The following is a 15,413-nucleotide window of genomic DNA, read 5'->3' on the forward strand; positions in this document are numbered from 1 at the left end:
GCTTCATGTGGTCTGTGAATTGTATCTTGGGTATTCTGAGCTTTGGGACTAATATCCACTTATCAATGAGTGCATATCATGTGTGTTCTTTTGTGATTGGGTTTACTTCACTCAGGATGATATTTTCTAGTTCCACCCATTTGCCTAAGAATTTCATGAATTCATTGTTTTTAATAACTGAATAGTACTCCATTGTATAAATGTACCACATTTTCTGTATCCATTCCTCTGCTGAGGGACATCTGGGCACCATCCCTGACCTCAAACTATACTACAGAGCAATAGTGATAAAAGCTGCATGGTATTGGTACAGTGACAGGCAGGTAGATCGATGGAATAGAATTGAAGACCCAGAAACGAACCCACACACTGTGGTCACTTGATATTTGACAAATAAGCTAAAACCATCCAGTGGAAAAAAGACAGCCTTTTCAACAAATGGTGCTGGTTCAACTGGCATTCAACACACAGAAGAATGCAAATTGATCCAGTCTTATCTCCCTGTACATAGCTCAAGTCCAAGTGGATCAAGGACCTCCACGTAAAACCAGATACACTGAATCTAATAGAAGACAAAGTGGGGAAGAGCCTGGAGCACATGGGCACAGGGGAAATTTTCCTGAATAGAACAGCAATGGCTTATGCTCTAAGATCAAGAATTGACAAATAGGACCTCATAAAATTGCAAAGCTTCTGTAATGCAAAGGACGCTGTCAATAGGACAAAACAGCAACCAACAGATTGGGAAAAGATCTTTACCAATCCTACATTTGTGCTGGCTTCTGAAATGGGCACTGTGGATCCGAACTGAAGTCCTCATGTCTGCACAGCAGCCACCTTCCCAGCAGAGTGGGCTCCCCAGCTCATTTCTACTTTTTTCTTTTCTTTTTCTCTTTCCGTTTTCCTTTTCTCTTCCTCCCTCCCTCCTTACATCCCTCCCTCCTTCCCTCCCTCCTTCCTTCCCTCCCTCCCTCCTTCCTTCCTTCCCTCCCTCCCTCCTTCCTTCCTTCCTCCCTTCCTCCCTTCCTCCCTTCCTCCCTTCCCCTCTCTCTCTCTCTCTCTCTCTCTCTCTCTCTCTCTCTCCTTCAACAGAGTCTTGTCTTGGATAGCCTGGAATTCCATATGCCGACCAAGCTGGTCTCATATTTAGAGATCTTCGTGCCTCTGCCATCCTAGTGCCGGGATTAAGGCGTGTGCCACCAGCTACAGCCATGTGTTTTGTACGTGAGAAAAAACTGAGTCTTTCTGTTGAGTAGGCCACTTTGATTTAAGGCTTCTGTTTCTAGAAAAGCTAGCTTTGCAGTAAGTGATACAACCTGTCCCGAAGATACAAAGGTCTGAAAAGACCGGGAGCAGGCATCACTAAAGTCAGCTTCACGTGAACGACACACATTCATCCTGAAGGTGTTCAGGGCTCGGGAGCAGAATTAGTAAACGTTCCTGGTAAAAGGCCAGACAGTGGATACTTTAGACTTTGAGGGCCATACAGTTTCTGTTACAGCCACTTGACACTTGTCGTCTTGCACAAGAAACCATGAGATTGTGTAAATAAAAGAGCGTGGCTGTTGTCCAAAAAAAATGTTACGTATACACACTGAAATTTGATATTACTACAATTTTCACATGTCAAGAAATACTATTCTGCTTTTGGTTTTTAAAACATAAACCTGTCCCTATTTTTCAGACCACACTAAACCAGGATTTGGCCATGGCTGGAGTCTGCTAATCAACATTACATCGGATACAGTTCCTAAGAATATAGCGATGGCTAAGCAGTGGAACCTTTGCTGTTCAGCTGTCGGTTGTATGCTTCTCTTCTGTCTTCTTTCTTTGTGCTTATTTCTTTCCTTCCATCCTTCCTTCCCACCTCCACCCTCCCGGGGAAAGAGCCCAGGGCCTTATACAATGGCAAGCTACTTTAGCTACATTACCAGCTCCACTGATTTTCAAGACAGGCTCTCACTAGGTTGCCTGGACTAGCCTTGGACTCATTCTATACCCTCAGTTTCCCTTGAGCTTTTAAGCCTTCCTGCCTCAATCCCCCGAGTAGCTTTGATTATAGACCTGACCTACCTGGCCTGCTGCTTCTGTATTTCAAAACCTTCTTAGACACCTATAATGTAAGGCCACCAGTTTTGAAATCACATCAAAATGTTCACATCTAAATGACTGCTGCTTTCCCACTGGCACCCTTGGGGGTAGCAGAGCCAATGCCTCCCTCCCTGGACATTACACCAGGCCTCATTTGAATATTTAAGCCTGGTCCTTTGCTGTTTTGAGTCTTTCAGGGCTGAGATGGCACCCAGAACAGGTAAGTTGGTGCCCCACTGCTGGGGTATCCAGCTCCAGCTCCAGTTCCCCGTCAGTTGATGGTTTAGGCAGGGTGAGGGTCAGGAAGGACTCAGCTTTCTTTAAGGGGCTGGCCACTGGGAGTTTGGCCATGCTCCAGTGAATGTATGGGCAATGCAACTGGGACTTGGTGAGTTTTGGGATATGTGTGTGGGTGGAGACGGCACAGGGGTGGGAAGGTAGATCTGAGAGGAATGGGAAGTGAGTGTGACTGCGGAGCAGTATATGTTTTTTGGGATTTGTTTTTTTCGAGACAGGGTTTCTCTGTATAGCCCTGGCTATCCTGGAACTCACTCTGTAGACCAGGCTGGCCTCGAACTCAGAAATCCGCCTGCCTCTGCCTCCCAGAGTGCTGGGATTACAGGTGTGCGTCACCACCGTCCGGCTGGGGAGCAGTATATGAAATTCCCAAATAATTAATGAAAATCTTTTTTTGGGGGGGGGGATTTGGTTTTTTCGATACAGGGTTTCTCTGTGTAGCCCTGGCTGTCCTGGAGCTCACTCTGTAGACCAGGCTGGCCTCGAACTCAGAAATCCGCCTGCCTCTGCCTCCCAGAGCGCTGGGATTACAGGTGTGCGCCACCACCGCCTGGCATTAATGAAAATCTTATGTTGGGAAAAACAAACAAACAAACCCCACAACCCCAAGTCAAAAAACAAGGCCATAAACAATAATTTACTTCAAATCTAGTCTTTGTAAGGCCACATTACCAAGCCCTCTCCTGATGTGACGCTGGTAAAGTGCAGCCATGGTAACCTGGGGTAACGTGGGCAGACACATTAGCTAAGATACCACTGGTGGTAGGAGAAACTGGGAGAAACAATGGAAGAGGCAGGGGAAGGGCTGAGGATGGAGATGTTCTCTGGGGTATGGAGGGACAGAGAGACTTGAGGCTCCCCCCTCCTTCCCTCCCTCCTTTCCTCTCTCCCTACTTTGTGTTGGCAAGTATTCTACCATTGAGCTACACCTCTGGCCTGGGCCCAGCAAGGGTTGGTTTTACAAGTCATGGTGTGTGAAATTTGATCTTAGTAGGTAACTTCCCCCCTGAGAAACACTGCAGTAATGGAAAACAGGAGGATGGGGTTCAAGGGTTGATATGAGAGACAGGAGCTGTAATCAATTCCAGAGCCACTGATTGTTTTGGGTTGATATGAGAGACAGGAGCTGTAATCAATTCCAGAGTCACTGATTGTTTCTGGATGGTGATGCGGTTAATGTATGCATCTGACATCTACTACATAACTAGTTTGGTTTAAACTCTTATTGTTCTTGCAGGAATTGTGATAGTCTACACACTTGGTTTTTTGTTTTTTGTTTTTTTTTTGTTTTTTTTTTGGTAGAATGTGTGCGTACTTAGGGGAGGGTTGACATTCCAGACAATTCAGAGAAACAGGTAGGTTGGGTGTGGTTAAGCTCAGCTGGAGATAACGGCAGAAGGATGGAGAGGTAAAAGCCAGGCTGGGCTGTCTCAAACAATCAGACCAAAGGCTGGGGAGATAATTTACCAGTTAACATCAAGTACCGCTCTTCCAGAGGACCTGGGACCAGCGCGCAGCACGCACTCCAGGCGTCTCAGGATCATAGTAACTTTAGCTCTAGGCAGGTGGTTCTCAGCCTTGCTAGTGCTGCTGCCCTTTAATATGGTTCCTTTATGTTGTGGTGAACCCCAACCATAAAATTAGTTCGTTGCTACTTCATAACTGTAAGTTTGCTACTGCTGTGAATCGTAATGCAAACATCTGATATGCAGGCTATCTGATGTGCCACCCCCAGGTTGACAACCGGACTCCAGGAGATCCAGGACACTCCTCTGGTCCCTTCATGTTCATGCACTTGTGTGTACACACTCATGCATGGACACACATACACATAATTTTAAAATAAGTGGTTTTTTTTTAAAGAAAGGAAGGAAGGAAAAAAGGAAGGAAGGAAACTAAGCAACAACTAATCAACCATGAATGAGAGAGCCCCTTGAAAGAAAGTGTTTCCATAGTGATCACCTGGCGAAAACCTCAATGACTGTAGAAGAGTTTAGAATGTTGCTGATCCGATAGCCTAGTTTCATTTTTTTCTGGGCATCTTTAGCCCCAAAGAGTCCTTCCTTGGCCACCTCTGTGTCAGAACTAACATTCTGATAAACAAACAAAAACCTTTTTAATGTACTAACTTAAATCCAATTCTCTACTAACAGAAGCCCATGCACTATCGGGCAACCTGGGAAGCTGATGGGTAAGATACCCTCATCCTGTGGGAAGCGCCCACTTGATGTTTCCCACCAATGTATTCTACATTTATTTATTCTTGTTTCATGTGCATGTCCTCTTTTGCCTGCTATGTTTATTCAAAGTTGTCAGATCCCCTGGAACTGGAGTTACACACAGTTGTGAGCTGCTGGTGTGGGGGCTGAGAACTGAACCAGGGTCCTCGGGAAGAACAGACAGTACCGTTAACTTCTGAGCCATCCCTCCAGCCCTACCAATGCATTTTTATTTTTTTTAATCTTTTTAAAGACGATTTATTTTTATTGTTTGTGCATCGCCGTTTTGCCTGCATGCATGTCTGTGTGAAGGCACCAAATCACTGGGAGCTGAATTACAAACAGTTGTGAGTGGTCATGGGAATTGAACTTGGATCCTCTGGAAGAGCAGCCGGTGCTCTTAATCTCTGAGCCATCTCTCCAGCACCCAATGTATTTTAAAAATGCCTTGATTTATAACTTTCTTTCTTCTGTTACTATAAAAGCTCCAGGCATGTGGGGAGAGAGTTAAGAGCACTGCTGCTCTTCCAGAGGTCGTGAAGTCGTATCTCAGCACCTACCTGGTAGCTCACAACTATCTAAAATGGGATCTGATGCTCTTTCTTCAGGCAGGCAGATGTACACACAGAGTACTCATATACATAAAATACATAAATAATTAAATAAATATTAAAAACAATAAACAATGCCATAAAACTGTCTTCATGGTAACAGTCACTCACATTTAACTTCAGAATAAGCTATCTTTTATTCCCTTTGAGGTGAGAGCTGAGTTTTTACCTTGACACAACCAACCAACTAAACCAACCAACCATCCAACCACCAACCAAACAGAAGCATATGTGTGGAGGAGAGAGGATGCTGTGGGTGTGACTGGTCCAGGAGTAGGACGGGGAAAGTCGGTTTATTGTGTGCCTTGAGATCACATCAGGGAAAGCTGTCCTGAGGTTGGACTTCTTCCTTGTGCTACCAGCAGACCCCAGGGCCTCTTGCATGCTGGATAAGCCCTGTCCCACTGAGCCACACCCCAGCTCTGTGTGACAGCTTTTAGTCATGCCTGAGAGAATCATTTACCTTCAAATATGGTGCCAACCGAGTGACTGGCTGCTCTCGGCCTCAGACTTTTCCTCACTCTTTTTCCTGAGGAAGCTGTGCAAAGATTTGTTCATATGACTCTGAAAGCCTGGGACTGTGTAAAAGCAAGAGGATGGTGGCGTGGAGGCCAAGGGCAGGGCTAATGCCTGCTGCCAGGACCCCGTCCCTGTCAGATGTGGCCAAAGAGCATCAAAGCTCTATTCGTTGTCTCTGTCTTTCTCTTTAGCAGGGCAGCCAGCCTTCCCCTTGGGCACTTCTCCACCCTTCTGATCTCCAACTCCCAGGAACCAGCCCTGGAAGCAGGCTGCTCTTCCTTCTCTAGGAGTCTGACAGTTATCTCTTGGGAAGGGACTGCTGGGAGTTCAGGGTTTGGGGTACAGGAGAGGAACAGAGGGTAGGTCTCTTTAAGGGGAATTCGGCAAGGTGTGCATGCCAGAGCACTGGGTAGAGTTCGAGGAATCCCAGGCTTGCTGAATTCAGGGTTAACCCTCTCTGCAGGCTCGTCCCCATTTCTTTACAATATACACTTCCCTTGGCTGAGAGCAACTGCTGCCGCTCTATGGGGAGCCAGTTCTTAGTGGAGGCAGGAGGATCAGGAGTTCAAAGTTATCCTGAGCTACATAGTTAAAGGCCAGCCTGGTCTACATGAGGCAAAAATAAAATCCCAGTATGAAGTGTTACTAAGTGACAGATGTTGTCTTGGGTAGCGTTTCTACTGCTGTGAGAAAACATGGTGGCAGCAACTTTAGGAAGAAAGGGTTTAATTAGTTTACAGATCCTCTTGAGGGAAGCCAAGGCGAGGACTGAAGCAGAGGCCATGGAGAAACACTGCTAACTGGCTCCTCAGACAGCCCGGGACTGCTTGCCCAGGGATGGCACCTCTTCCAGGGGGCTGGGCCTTCCCATGTCAATCATCAGACAAGAAAACGCCCTAAACACTTGCCTGCAGGCCCATCTGATGGGGGTGTTTTCTCAAGTAAAACCTCTTCTTCCCAGATCCGTGTAGGCTTGTGTCAAGTTGGCAGAAGCTAATCAGTACAGATGTCACAGGTCCTGGGCGGTAATAAATCAATGACTATTTTTAAGGTGGAAGACTGAGCTTGTCTTCCTGAAAGACACCCATTTCTACCCACTTTCCTTGTCAGATGTCAAGATATAAGGTGTATTTTATTAGTTGCAGTCCTGGGGGGGTAGAACCCAGAACCTGAAAAATGCTAACTGAGCAGTCTACAATTGAGCCACACCCCAGGCATGACAATGTCAAAAGACACTTTTGCGGGGTGGGGTGGGGGCAGGAGGAAACAAACATTGTGATGCGCGCGCGCGTTGACAACCTTTGCCCTTCCACTTTTGCTTGAGACAGGTAAAGCTAGCTGCCCATTGAGCACCGAGAACTTGATGTTTCTATTTCCCATGATGCCGTGGGTATGACTACAAGCATCTACCTCTGGCACTTGCTATCTCGAACTCACAGAATCCACTCGCCTCTGCCTCCCAAGGACAGGAATTAAAGGTGTGTGTCACATGTCCAACTTGTGGCTGTCACTATGTGGGTCCTGGAGATTGAATTAGGTTCTTATGCTTGCAAAGAAACACTAATCTCCCCAGTTTGTCCTTTTTTAGAGGTGATAAAGCAAACCCCAAAAGTACCACCATTTTTTTGTTGGCCTTTGTTTTTTGAGATAGTAGTGACTTCTATAGTCCTGGGTGGCCTTGAACTCATTATGTAGTTAGGCATGACCTTGAATTTCTGATCTTTCTGCCTGCATGTCCCAAGGTGGGCAACACCATACTACCTTTCATAATCACTTATATGCTCTATTTTTATAGTCTGGTTTATTCATAATCACTGAATTCTTACTAAGATTTATTATGCAAAGCAAATCTCTCATTTGTGTTAGTTCTACAACTGAGCTACACCCCAACCCCTGAACTCACATGCATACACACAGACACATACACATAATTTAAAAGTAATTTTTGAAAAAGAACAAACTGAACTGAAAGTATAGCTCGGTATATAACACGCCTACAAAGAAAAGGAGATATACTAACTTCAAGGGCCCTAGAGGAACAAGCAAGTTATCAGAACACTTCACAATGAGGCTTGTATATTTCCTGGTTGTAGGGTGCTTGTCTATCAAGTGTGAGAACCTAGGTTCATTCCCTAGCACTGCAAACAACACAACCTCCTTGTTTCTTTGAAATATAGAACCTGCATTTCAGGGGGAACAATTGAGAAGGAGAAGGGAGTGGGAGGGGGACAGGAGAAGAGGAGAAGGTAGCAGGTATGTGAATATGATCATGACTCATTATATACGTGTATGGAAATGTGCCATGATGAATCTCATTACCTACAATTAAAATATACTAGTACAAATAAGAGACAAAAAAAGAACCTTTATTTTATTGATGCTAATAGCAGTGTATCTCATATCCTTTCTTTGCTCTGTTGGTCGTATCTCACACTGTTTTTATTAAAAAGGAAGTGTGTGTGTGAGTGTATGTATGTGTGTGTGCGCGCTTGCATGCATGTGTGTATGTGAGGATATATGCATGTGTGAGTTCACATGTGTATGCAAGCATGTGTGGATGTGCATGAATGTGTGTGTGCAAGTGAATACATGTATGCATGTATGTGTGTGTGTGTTTGAACTATAAATAGACTCCCGAGGATAAACAAGCTACTTTTCCTTCAGTGCCTCAAGAGTGTGTAGTAAATGTAGATCTCAGATATCTTCTGTGTGACCGTGAGTGTATTTAGGAAACCAGGAGCCCCATGACTGAGGCGGCGCTGCGGAGCTCAGCAGCCTCTTCCTGAAGTCCCTCCCTTCAGCCCACACCCCACCCTGCCTGCTCCCACCTAGTGTTTCCCCGAGGGAGAGGAGCCAGAGCACATGCTTGTAATTCATCACCTCTACCTTTCTCTCAACTCCTAGTGGTGCCGAGCTGGGGTGGGGGTGGGGGGCTGCTGCTCACTGTGGTGCAAAGCGAGCAGTGAAGGCCTGCAAGAAGTCCGACTGCCACGCTACTGCAACTGAGCATCCCGGCACGGAGCACAATCCGGCTCCGGGCTGCCCAGCGCCAGAACACATGCTAGCTTCCGGGAGAGTTTAGACTGGCGCAGACCCGCCCGCTGGAGGCTCACTCGGGCTTTTTGAGCGCTGGTGGCTCTCTAAAGCTCAAGTGAGGATTTCTTGCAATTCCCTTCTGTCTTGTCACATGCTTAAAAACAAGTCGAGAACTTCACAGTTTTCACAGCTTGGATAATTTAACCATTTGGATTCATTTTAAATTTGGGGCTAGTATAACTCCTTCATGCAATGAACCGTAACGAGCCAAAAATAAGGGGGGCCGGGAGGCTGCCTGGACTTGGTTGGCTTAAAAGACAAGAGAGAACAGGAAGCTGGGTGGGTAGGGAGGTGGGGGGGCTCTGGGAGGAGTTGGCAGAGGGAATGAATTTTATCAAAATACATTCTATGAAATTCTCACACAGTAAAAACATTTTTTTTAAAAAAAAAGTTAAAGGAAAGAAAAGGACTTAGGAGGCAGTACCAGATCAGATCCAGGAGCATAGTTCCTTAGTTCCTTTGACAGGGACCCCAAAGCTAGAACACGCATACATGCACTACACATATATGCATATGCACACACGCAAACACACACACATACATGATCACACATGTTCACACACACACACACACACACACCAGCTCTGTGGGTGGCTCAGCAGACCAGGCACAGCTTGCTGCTGCTGTTGGCTGAGGCTGCTGCTCACTCAATCTTCCTCAGAGATCCAGTTTTTACCTATCCTGATCCACTTTAGCCGGCCTCCCTTCCAGTCTCCTTCCAAGTCAGCCACAGTTCCCTTTCACAGTCTTCTTACGCCCCTCCCCCGTCCTACTGGGGCTTTGGCTTTACCCCAGTGTGGACCCAGGAAAGCCTCCAGAGGCCTCACCAATGGTAGGATGGTAGCGCTTCCCCTCACCTCTCCTTGTCCTGTTTTGAGTGCTCTTCGGAGGACCTGGGGTTGAGACCTACAGGGCCTTTAAAGCCCTCTCGTCTAGGCGCTGATGCATACAGCTGTGTTAGGGTCACACCTCCAATTCATCCCACTTCCAAGTGATCTGCTAGACCTGGAGTGACCAGGGACATGCCGAGACCATGTCCCATCACTGGGGTTCAGGCTCTGAAGTGTCCTGGGTTGGAATGAGCTTTCAGGAGTTCGAATCCAGGAGACTAACCCCAGAGCCCGAAGACATTGGCTTCAAACTAGATATAACGAGCGACGTTTGCCTTTCTAGAGTTTGATCGGAGGGGTTTTCTGAGTCTCTCTTATCCCGAGTGGACGGCAAGCAGTCAAGAGGGAGCTGAAGGGCTGAGCTAAGAGAGTGGATGAGAGGAACCCTGCCCCCAGAGAGTCTGAAGAAATCTTGGTAACAGTGTGATGGCCCCGGGCCAAAGTTCCAGGGAAAGGCAGGCAGAAGACAGGGTTTGAGTTGCCTTTTAGGGAAGCAGCTTCACCAGCAAGTCCAGGCTCAGAATTCACTTCGCCAGTTCAGACCAAGCCTTGGTTCTGTCCCTCTGGTGTGTCATGAAGAGCACATCTTTGAGTTCTAAACCCAAGCCTCTCCAGTTACTCAGCCTGCCACACACAGGTCTTCTGCCGGGATGGAGCCGCAGGGCCTGGTAACTATTAGTAACCAAATAAACTGTTCTTCTATGCAAGGAGTTAGAATGGGGTTATCATGAGAGAAGGAAGGCGTGGCCAGATCGCCATGTTCTTTCTGGTTATGTTTCTTCCAGAATCTCTCATTTATCTCTTTGCCATGTGCTCTACAATGTTAGGAGAAGGGGGTCTGTGAACTGATGGCAAGGGAGAAATGGAAGCCTCCCGAGGGCTCCAGCTGCTGCTTCTACTGATGACATAGATGGACTACCATCAGACGGAACAGGTGGCTCGCGAACACAGCCTTGATGAAGAAGACATGATGGAGACAGGTCCAGAGGCTGGAGGTCTGCAGCTAATGGTGGGCACTGGCGGTAGGATGGATGGGTTCCCAGAACCTACTCTTCCAGACCGTTCTGCTCCATGGATGGCTACCTCAGGAGTTCCACCCCAGGCTTGGCTTTGGCAGTATACTTTTTTGTTTTATTTCTTTATGTTTATGATTGCGCTGTCTTCCTATATATCTGCATGACAGAAGGGGGCATCAGACCCATCACAGATGGTTGTGAACCACAATGTGGGTTGCTGGGATTTGAACTCAGGACCTAGCTAGAAGAGCAGTCAGTGCTCTTAACCACTGAGCCATCTCTCCAACCCCAAAAGTATACTTTTTGATAGTATAATCTTTCATCTCCAAAAACAATTCCATTGCGCCCAGAGTATTTAATCTTCTATAAAAATTCTCTCTTCAACAAGACAGAACTTACTGGGGTGCTTAGACTTCCTTTCCTAGGAAAACACCTGTTCAACTGAAATTAAATGGCTGGAGCCCGGCAGCACAGCCACTCTTGTGAGAGGCACACTGAGATGCCAGTGTGTCTCCACCTGCCGGACTCCACCTTCTGTCTCTCCTTTGTCATTGGAGAAGTCACGCCCACATGGATGCCCATGTTAATCTCCAGCCTCCTTCCCTGTCTTTCACACGGGACTAGAACCCTGCTCCATTCTTTGTGGAGAAAAATCAGGGGTCAGTTGAGACCTATCCCCTCTTCCCATTGCACCCCACTCCCAGGCAGATGTCGCCGCCTTGCTTTAGCAGCCTGTGTGTCTCTTGTCTGTTTCTGTCTGATGTCATGCTCTTCTTTGGCTCAGGGACCCATCCCTTTTCTCCTCAAGATCTTGGTTCGACATCTCCCTGTTCTCTCGGAAAAATCTTATTCTTTCTTTCACTCTCATCACATAAAATTAAAGAAAAGTTGGAAGCTAAAGAACATGGCTAAGTGGTAAATGCTTATCCCGAATGTGTAGGTCCTGAGTTTGATTCCAATGTGTCTAGAGACAGAGATGAGAGTGTACAGGGCAGGCCTATAATTCCACCTGCTCAGGAGGCTGAGGCAGGAGGATTGAAAGGTCAAGGCCAGGCCGTGCAACTTCATGAGATACTGTCTCAAAATAAGAAATAAAAGGAGATGGGGCAGGGTTCAGATCAGTGGCTGAGTGAGTCCCTGACCTGGGTGACACCTTGGCTTCAATCCCCAGCACTGGGGGAGAAAGGAAATAATAAATAGTTCTGTAATATTATTATGAATACCACCCTTGCCCTACCAAAAACTGCTCTCATCTGTGTCAACTACCCCACTCTACTACGAATCCTAGCAGCAGAAGGAAGATCTCTCTCTCTCTCTCTCTCTCTCTCTCTCTCTCTCTCTCTCTCTCTCTTACACACACACACACACACACCTTCCTTTTTTCTTTTCAAGACAGGGTTTCTTTGCCTGGCTTTGAAGATCTTTCTATATTGGGTCTTCCAGCTCCATTTCTCTCTTTGCACGTCAGTGTCATCAGTCTTTCTGATACCCCTCCTCCTCCTCTTCCCCTCCCCTCCCCCCTCCTCTAGCCTTTCCAGCCCCTCAGGACTCTCATCCAGTCTGATGGGTTTCCATACCACGTGGATACAAACTTCCACTCCACATTCTGGTCTCCAACAGGCCACTCGGACACCGCCTATCCAAGTCAAAGCCCTTGGTCCCTCTCTCTCCAAGCCCATCTGCTTTCAAAGGTTATTCCGTCTTCCTGAAGCAGTGCGCCTCTCCATGTGGGGGATCCATTCTAAGCCTCATTGTAGGATGTCATGCCAGGGGCTTAGGAAAAGACCAAATCCACAATTTGAAGAGCAGCTCTGCCAGTTGTGTATCGGTCCCATGTGACTTTTGTAAAGTTAAAACAAACAAACAAACAAACAAACAAACAAAACCACAAATAGAACCATGCTAAGTGAGGAATGTCGGCATCCCATACACACATGCAATACAGCAGGGCTGCGAGGGACAGACGCATGAGTCATGTCCTAGGAGGGACAGAGGGGGCCTGTGTGAGATCTCATGCTACTCAGAATAGCCAGCAATTTACAACATATAAATTATTTATTTCTGGAATCTTCCATTTAGTAATTTCCAACCACAGGTAACTGGAATCGTGGAAAGTCTGGTGGTAGGAAGTGCACTGTTAACTAAGCCAGGACCCTTGTGCTCCTCTTAAGTCTCACAGAGCCTGCTTCGCATTCTCTCTATTTTACTCCCATCATGCACTGACTGGTGACCCACTCTGTTCACTGCGATGCACCGCTGCTGTCTTTTCTTCCTCGGACCAATGCCCCATCCAGGTGGTCTAGGCTCTATTCTTGCACCCCTACAAAGCAGCCTGGGGATAGAAATCGCCTTTAGGTCTTTGCCTCTTCCTCCTCTTCTCCTCTTCCTTCCTCTCCTTCTCTTCCTTCTCCTTCCTCTCCTTCTCTTCCTTCTCCTTTCTCTCCTCTTCCTCTTCTTCTCTTCCTTTTCTCCTCCTCTTCCTCCTCCTCTTTTCTTCTTCTAAGACACTATCTAGCTCTGTCTGATCTTGACCTTGCAGTGTCCATACCCGATCTTCTGAAATGCTACAATTACAGTCATTCTTTACCACACCCGACTCCCACGTTTCTAAAGACCTTGCATCACTGGAGTCTTTCCCTAAAAACATCCAACAAAATCTTTCCCATGGCCCACAGGCCCTCCAAAACCCGCCCTTCCTGTTTGCCGCTGCCTCTCTGCCCTCCCCGTCCCCTGTGCTATTATGACCTTGCCTGTCTCCCTGATCTCACCTGTGCATCTTCATCTTTCAGGGGTTGGATTTAATGACACCTGCTCACACAGTTCACCCTAGCGTGTGAGCTAAAGGAGTCCCGGTCTCTTATCTCTACTTAATTCTCTGTGTAGCACTTATCAGTACACGACTATATCATTAGTCATTATGTGTCATCTGCCTCCAACAACATCCTGGCCCCACACCTTGAACTCGTGAACGCAAGCTTCTCGAAGCAGGGACCCGCCTACTGCTAGTGTCTAGTGCTTTAACTTGGCCAATGGCAGGCACTGGATATGTATGGGTGCCTTCAACATTCCTGACTCTTATGCTATGGTGGATACCCTTGGAGGCTGTTGTGGAGAATGCGAGACCTTGCCCCTCTCACAGGTCTGGGTCCGGCCCGCGGCCTTCTGCCTCTTCCTGTTTTTGTCTTCATTTCCTAGTAGAAGATACAGCCAGGTGGGTTGTTGAAGCAAGGAGTAGGAGGGAAGAGTGAGAGCGGACATGTCCACGACAACACAGGCCAGAGTCCAGACTGATGGTATCGAGCCTTAAAGACCTCAGCTGCATCTAATTTAACCTGGGCCGACTCACTGGAACCTTGTGGGCTAGTAGTCTGATTTCTACTCATTTCCAAGCCTCAATTAAGGGAGCAACAAAAGATCCCTGTTACGGAGCCACAAGTGGTGATCTCATCAGCTAAAACAAATATTTTCTTTCTGGTTTTATTTATAGCAGTCTTTCTCATTTCCTTGCATGACCCTGGCCGGCATCATTTCTTCACCTTCTCTTCATCTGTGGCTGCGTGTGTGGGAAGCAGCTTTATAGCTACAGCCCCTGGCCGTGCTGGATTTCCAACTCTTCTGTTTTGCCTTTAGTGTTCATCTGTAGGGCCCTTGTCAAGTCAGTCTGTAATCTCCAGTTACCAAGGCAGTAACCAGTACTATTAAAAAAAAAAAAAAAAAAAAAGACACATTGGATCCAGTCCGGAACTCTGATTTTTCTCAGCGACACCTCTGCTCTTCCTTGAGGTGGAATTTGGTATTTTTTTTTTTTCTACCAGTCAAATGCTTTTGGATTTGAGGCCGTCCTTGGTACCATCATTGAGCGGGAAGCACACACCCCTCCCACGGGCCCTTGAACTGGTGTCTGAATTCCTCCCACCATGTTGGCTCCTTCCGTCCAGGAATGTCTGTCAAGCATTCCGACAAAGGTGCCAGGGCCACAGAAAGAGACACCGAAGACACACTTCTTGCACAGAAAGAAGTCGGCTATGATGCTTTTTGGCATCCTAGATCTGATGTTTCCCTTTGGGCCGTGGCTAAACTCCTGGTTAAACGTGGCCTAAACTCTGCTAAGAGTTTACAGAGGTCAAGGGATATTTGTCCACTATTAAGCCCAATAACATCTTCCGATAGGAAGGGATGAGGCACTGGCTGGGATTGGAGGTTGGAACAAGCAGAGGGAGCTGCTGTTCATTGGAAAACTTGGATCCACTGATCATAGTTTTAAAATAAAAGATTTAGACACGATGTCTGCCAAAAGGTCTTCTGTTATTCATTGGAGGAGATGCATGAGACTTCCTCAGAGGTGTGCTTTAGAAACGGAAGTGTCAAAATCCTTGTTTAGTTTGGTGATTTTATGGCGAACAAGGACAGTTTGGAAGTCTGGGCAGTTCTAGAAAAGTCAGAACTCGTGACTTACACAGGCTGTGTCTGCGGCTCTGAAGTCAGAGCTTCAGACTTCAGCCACCTTCACCTTCCCAAAAGGTAGCTGTCAGCACTCACTGATGCAGGTGGAGATGGGAGCAGGTGGGTGGGTGTGTGGGAGGAGGAGGAACTTCTGTGGTGCTTTCTGGAGAACAGTAGTCTGCCACCCTAGGGCACCAGCTCTGTGGACATACCATGATGTGCTGGGACGCC

The sequence above is a fragment of the Apodemus sylvaticus genome, chromosome 2 (assembly GCF_947179515.1).
Source record: "Apodemus sylvaticus chromosome 2, mApoSyl1.1, whole genome shotgun sequence".
Taxonomy (NCBI): domain Eukaryota; kingdom Metazoa; phylum Chordata; class Mammalia; order Rodentia; family Muridae; genus Apodemus; species Apodemus sylvaticus.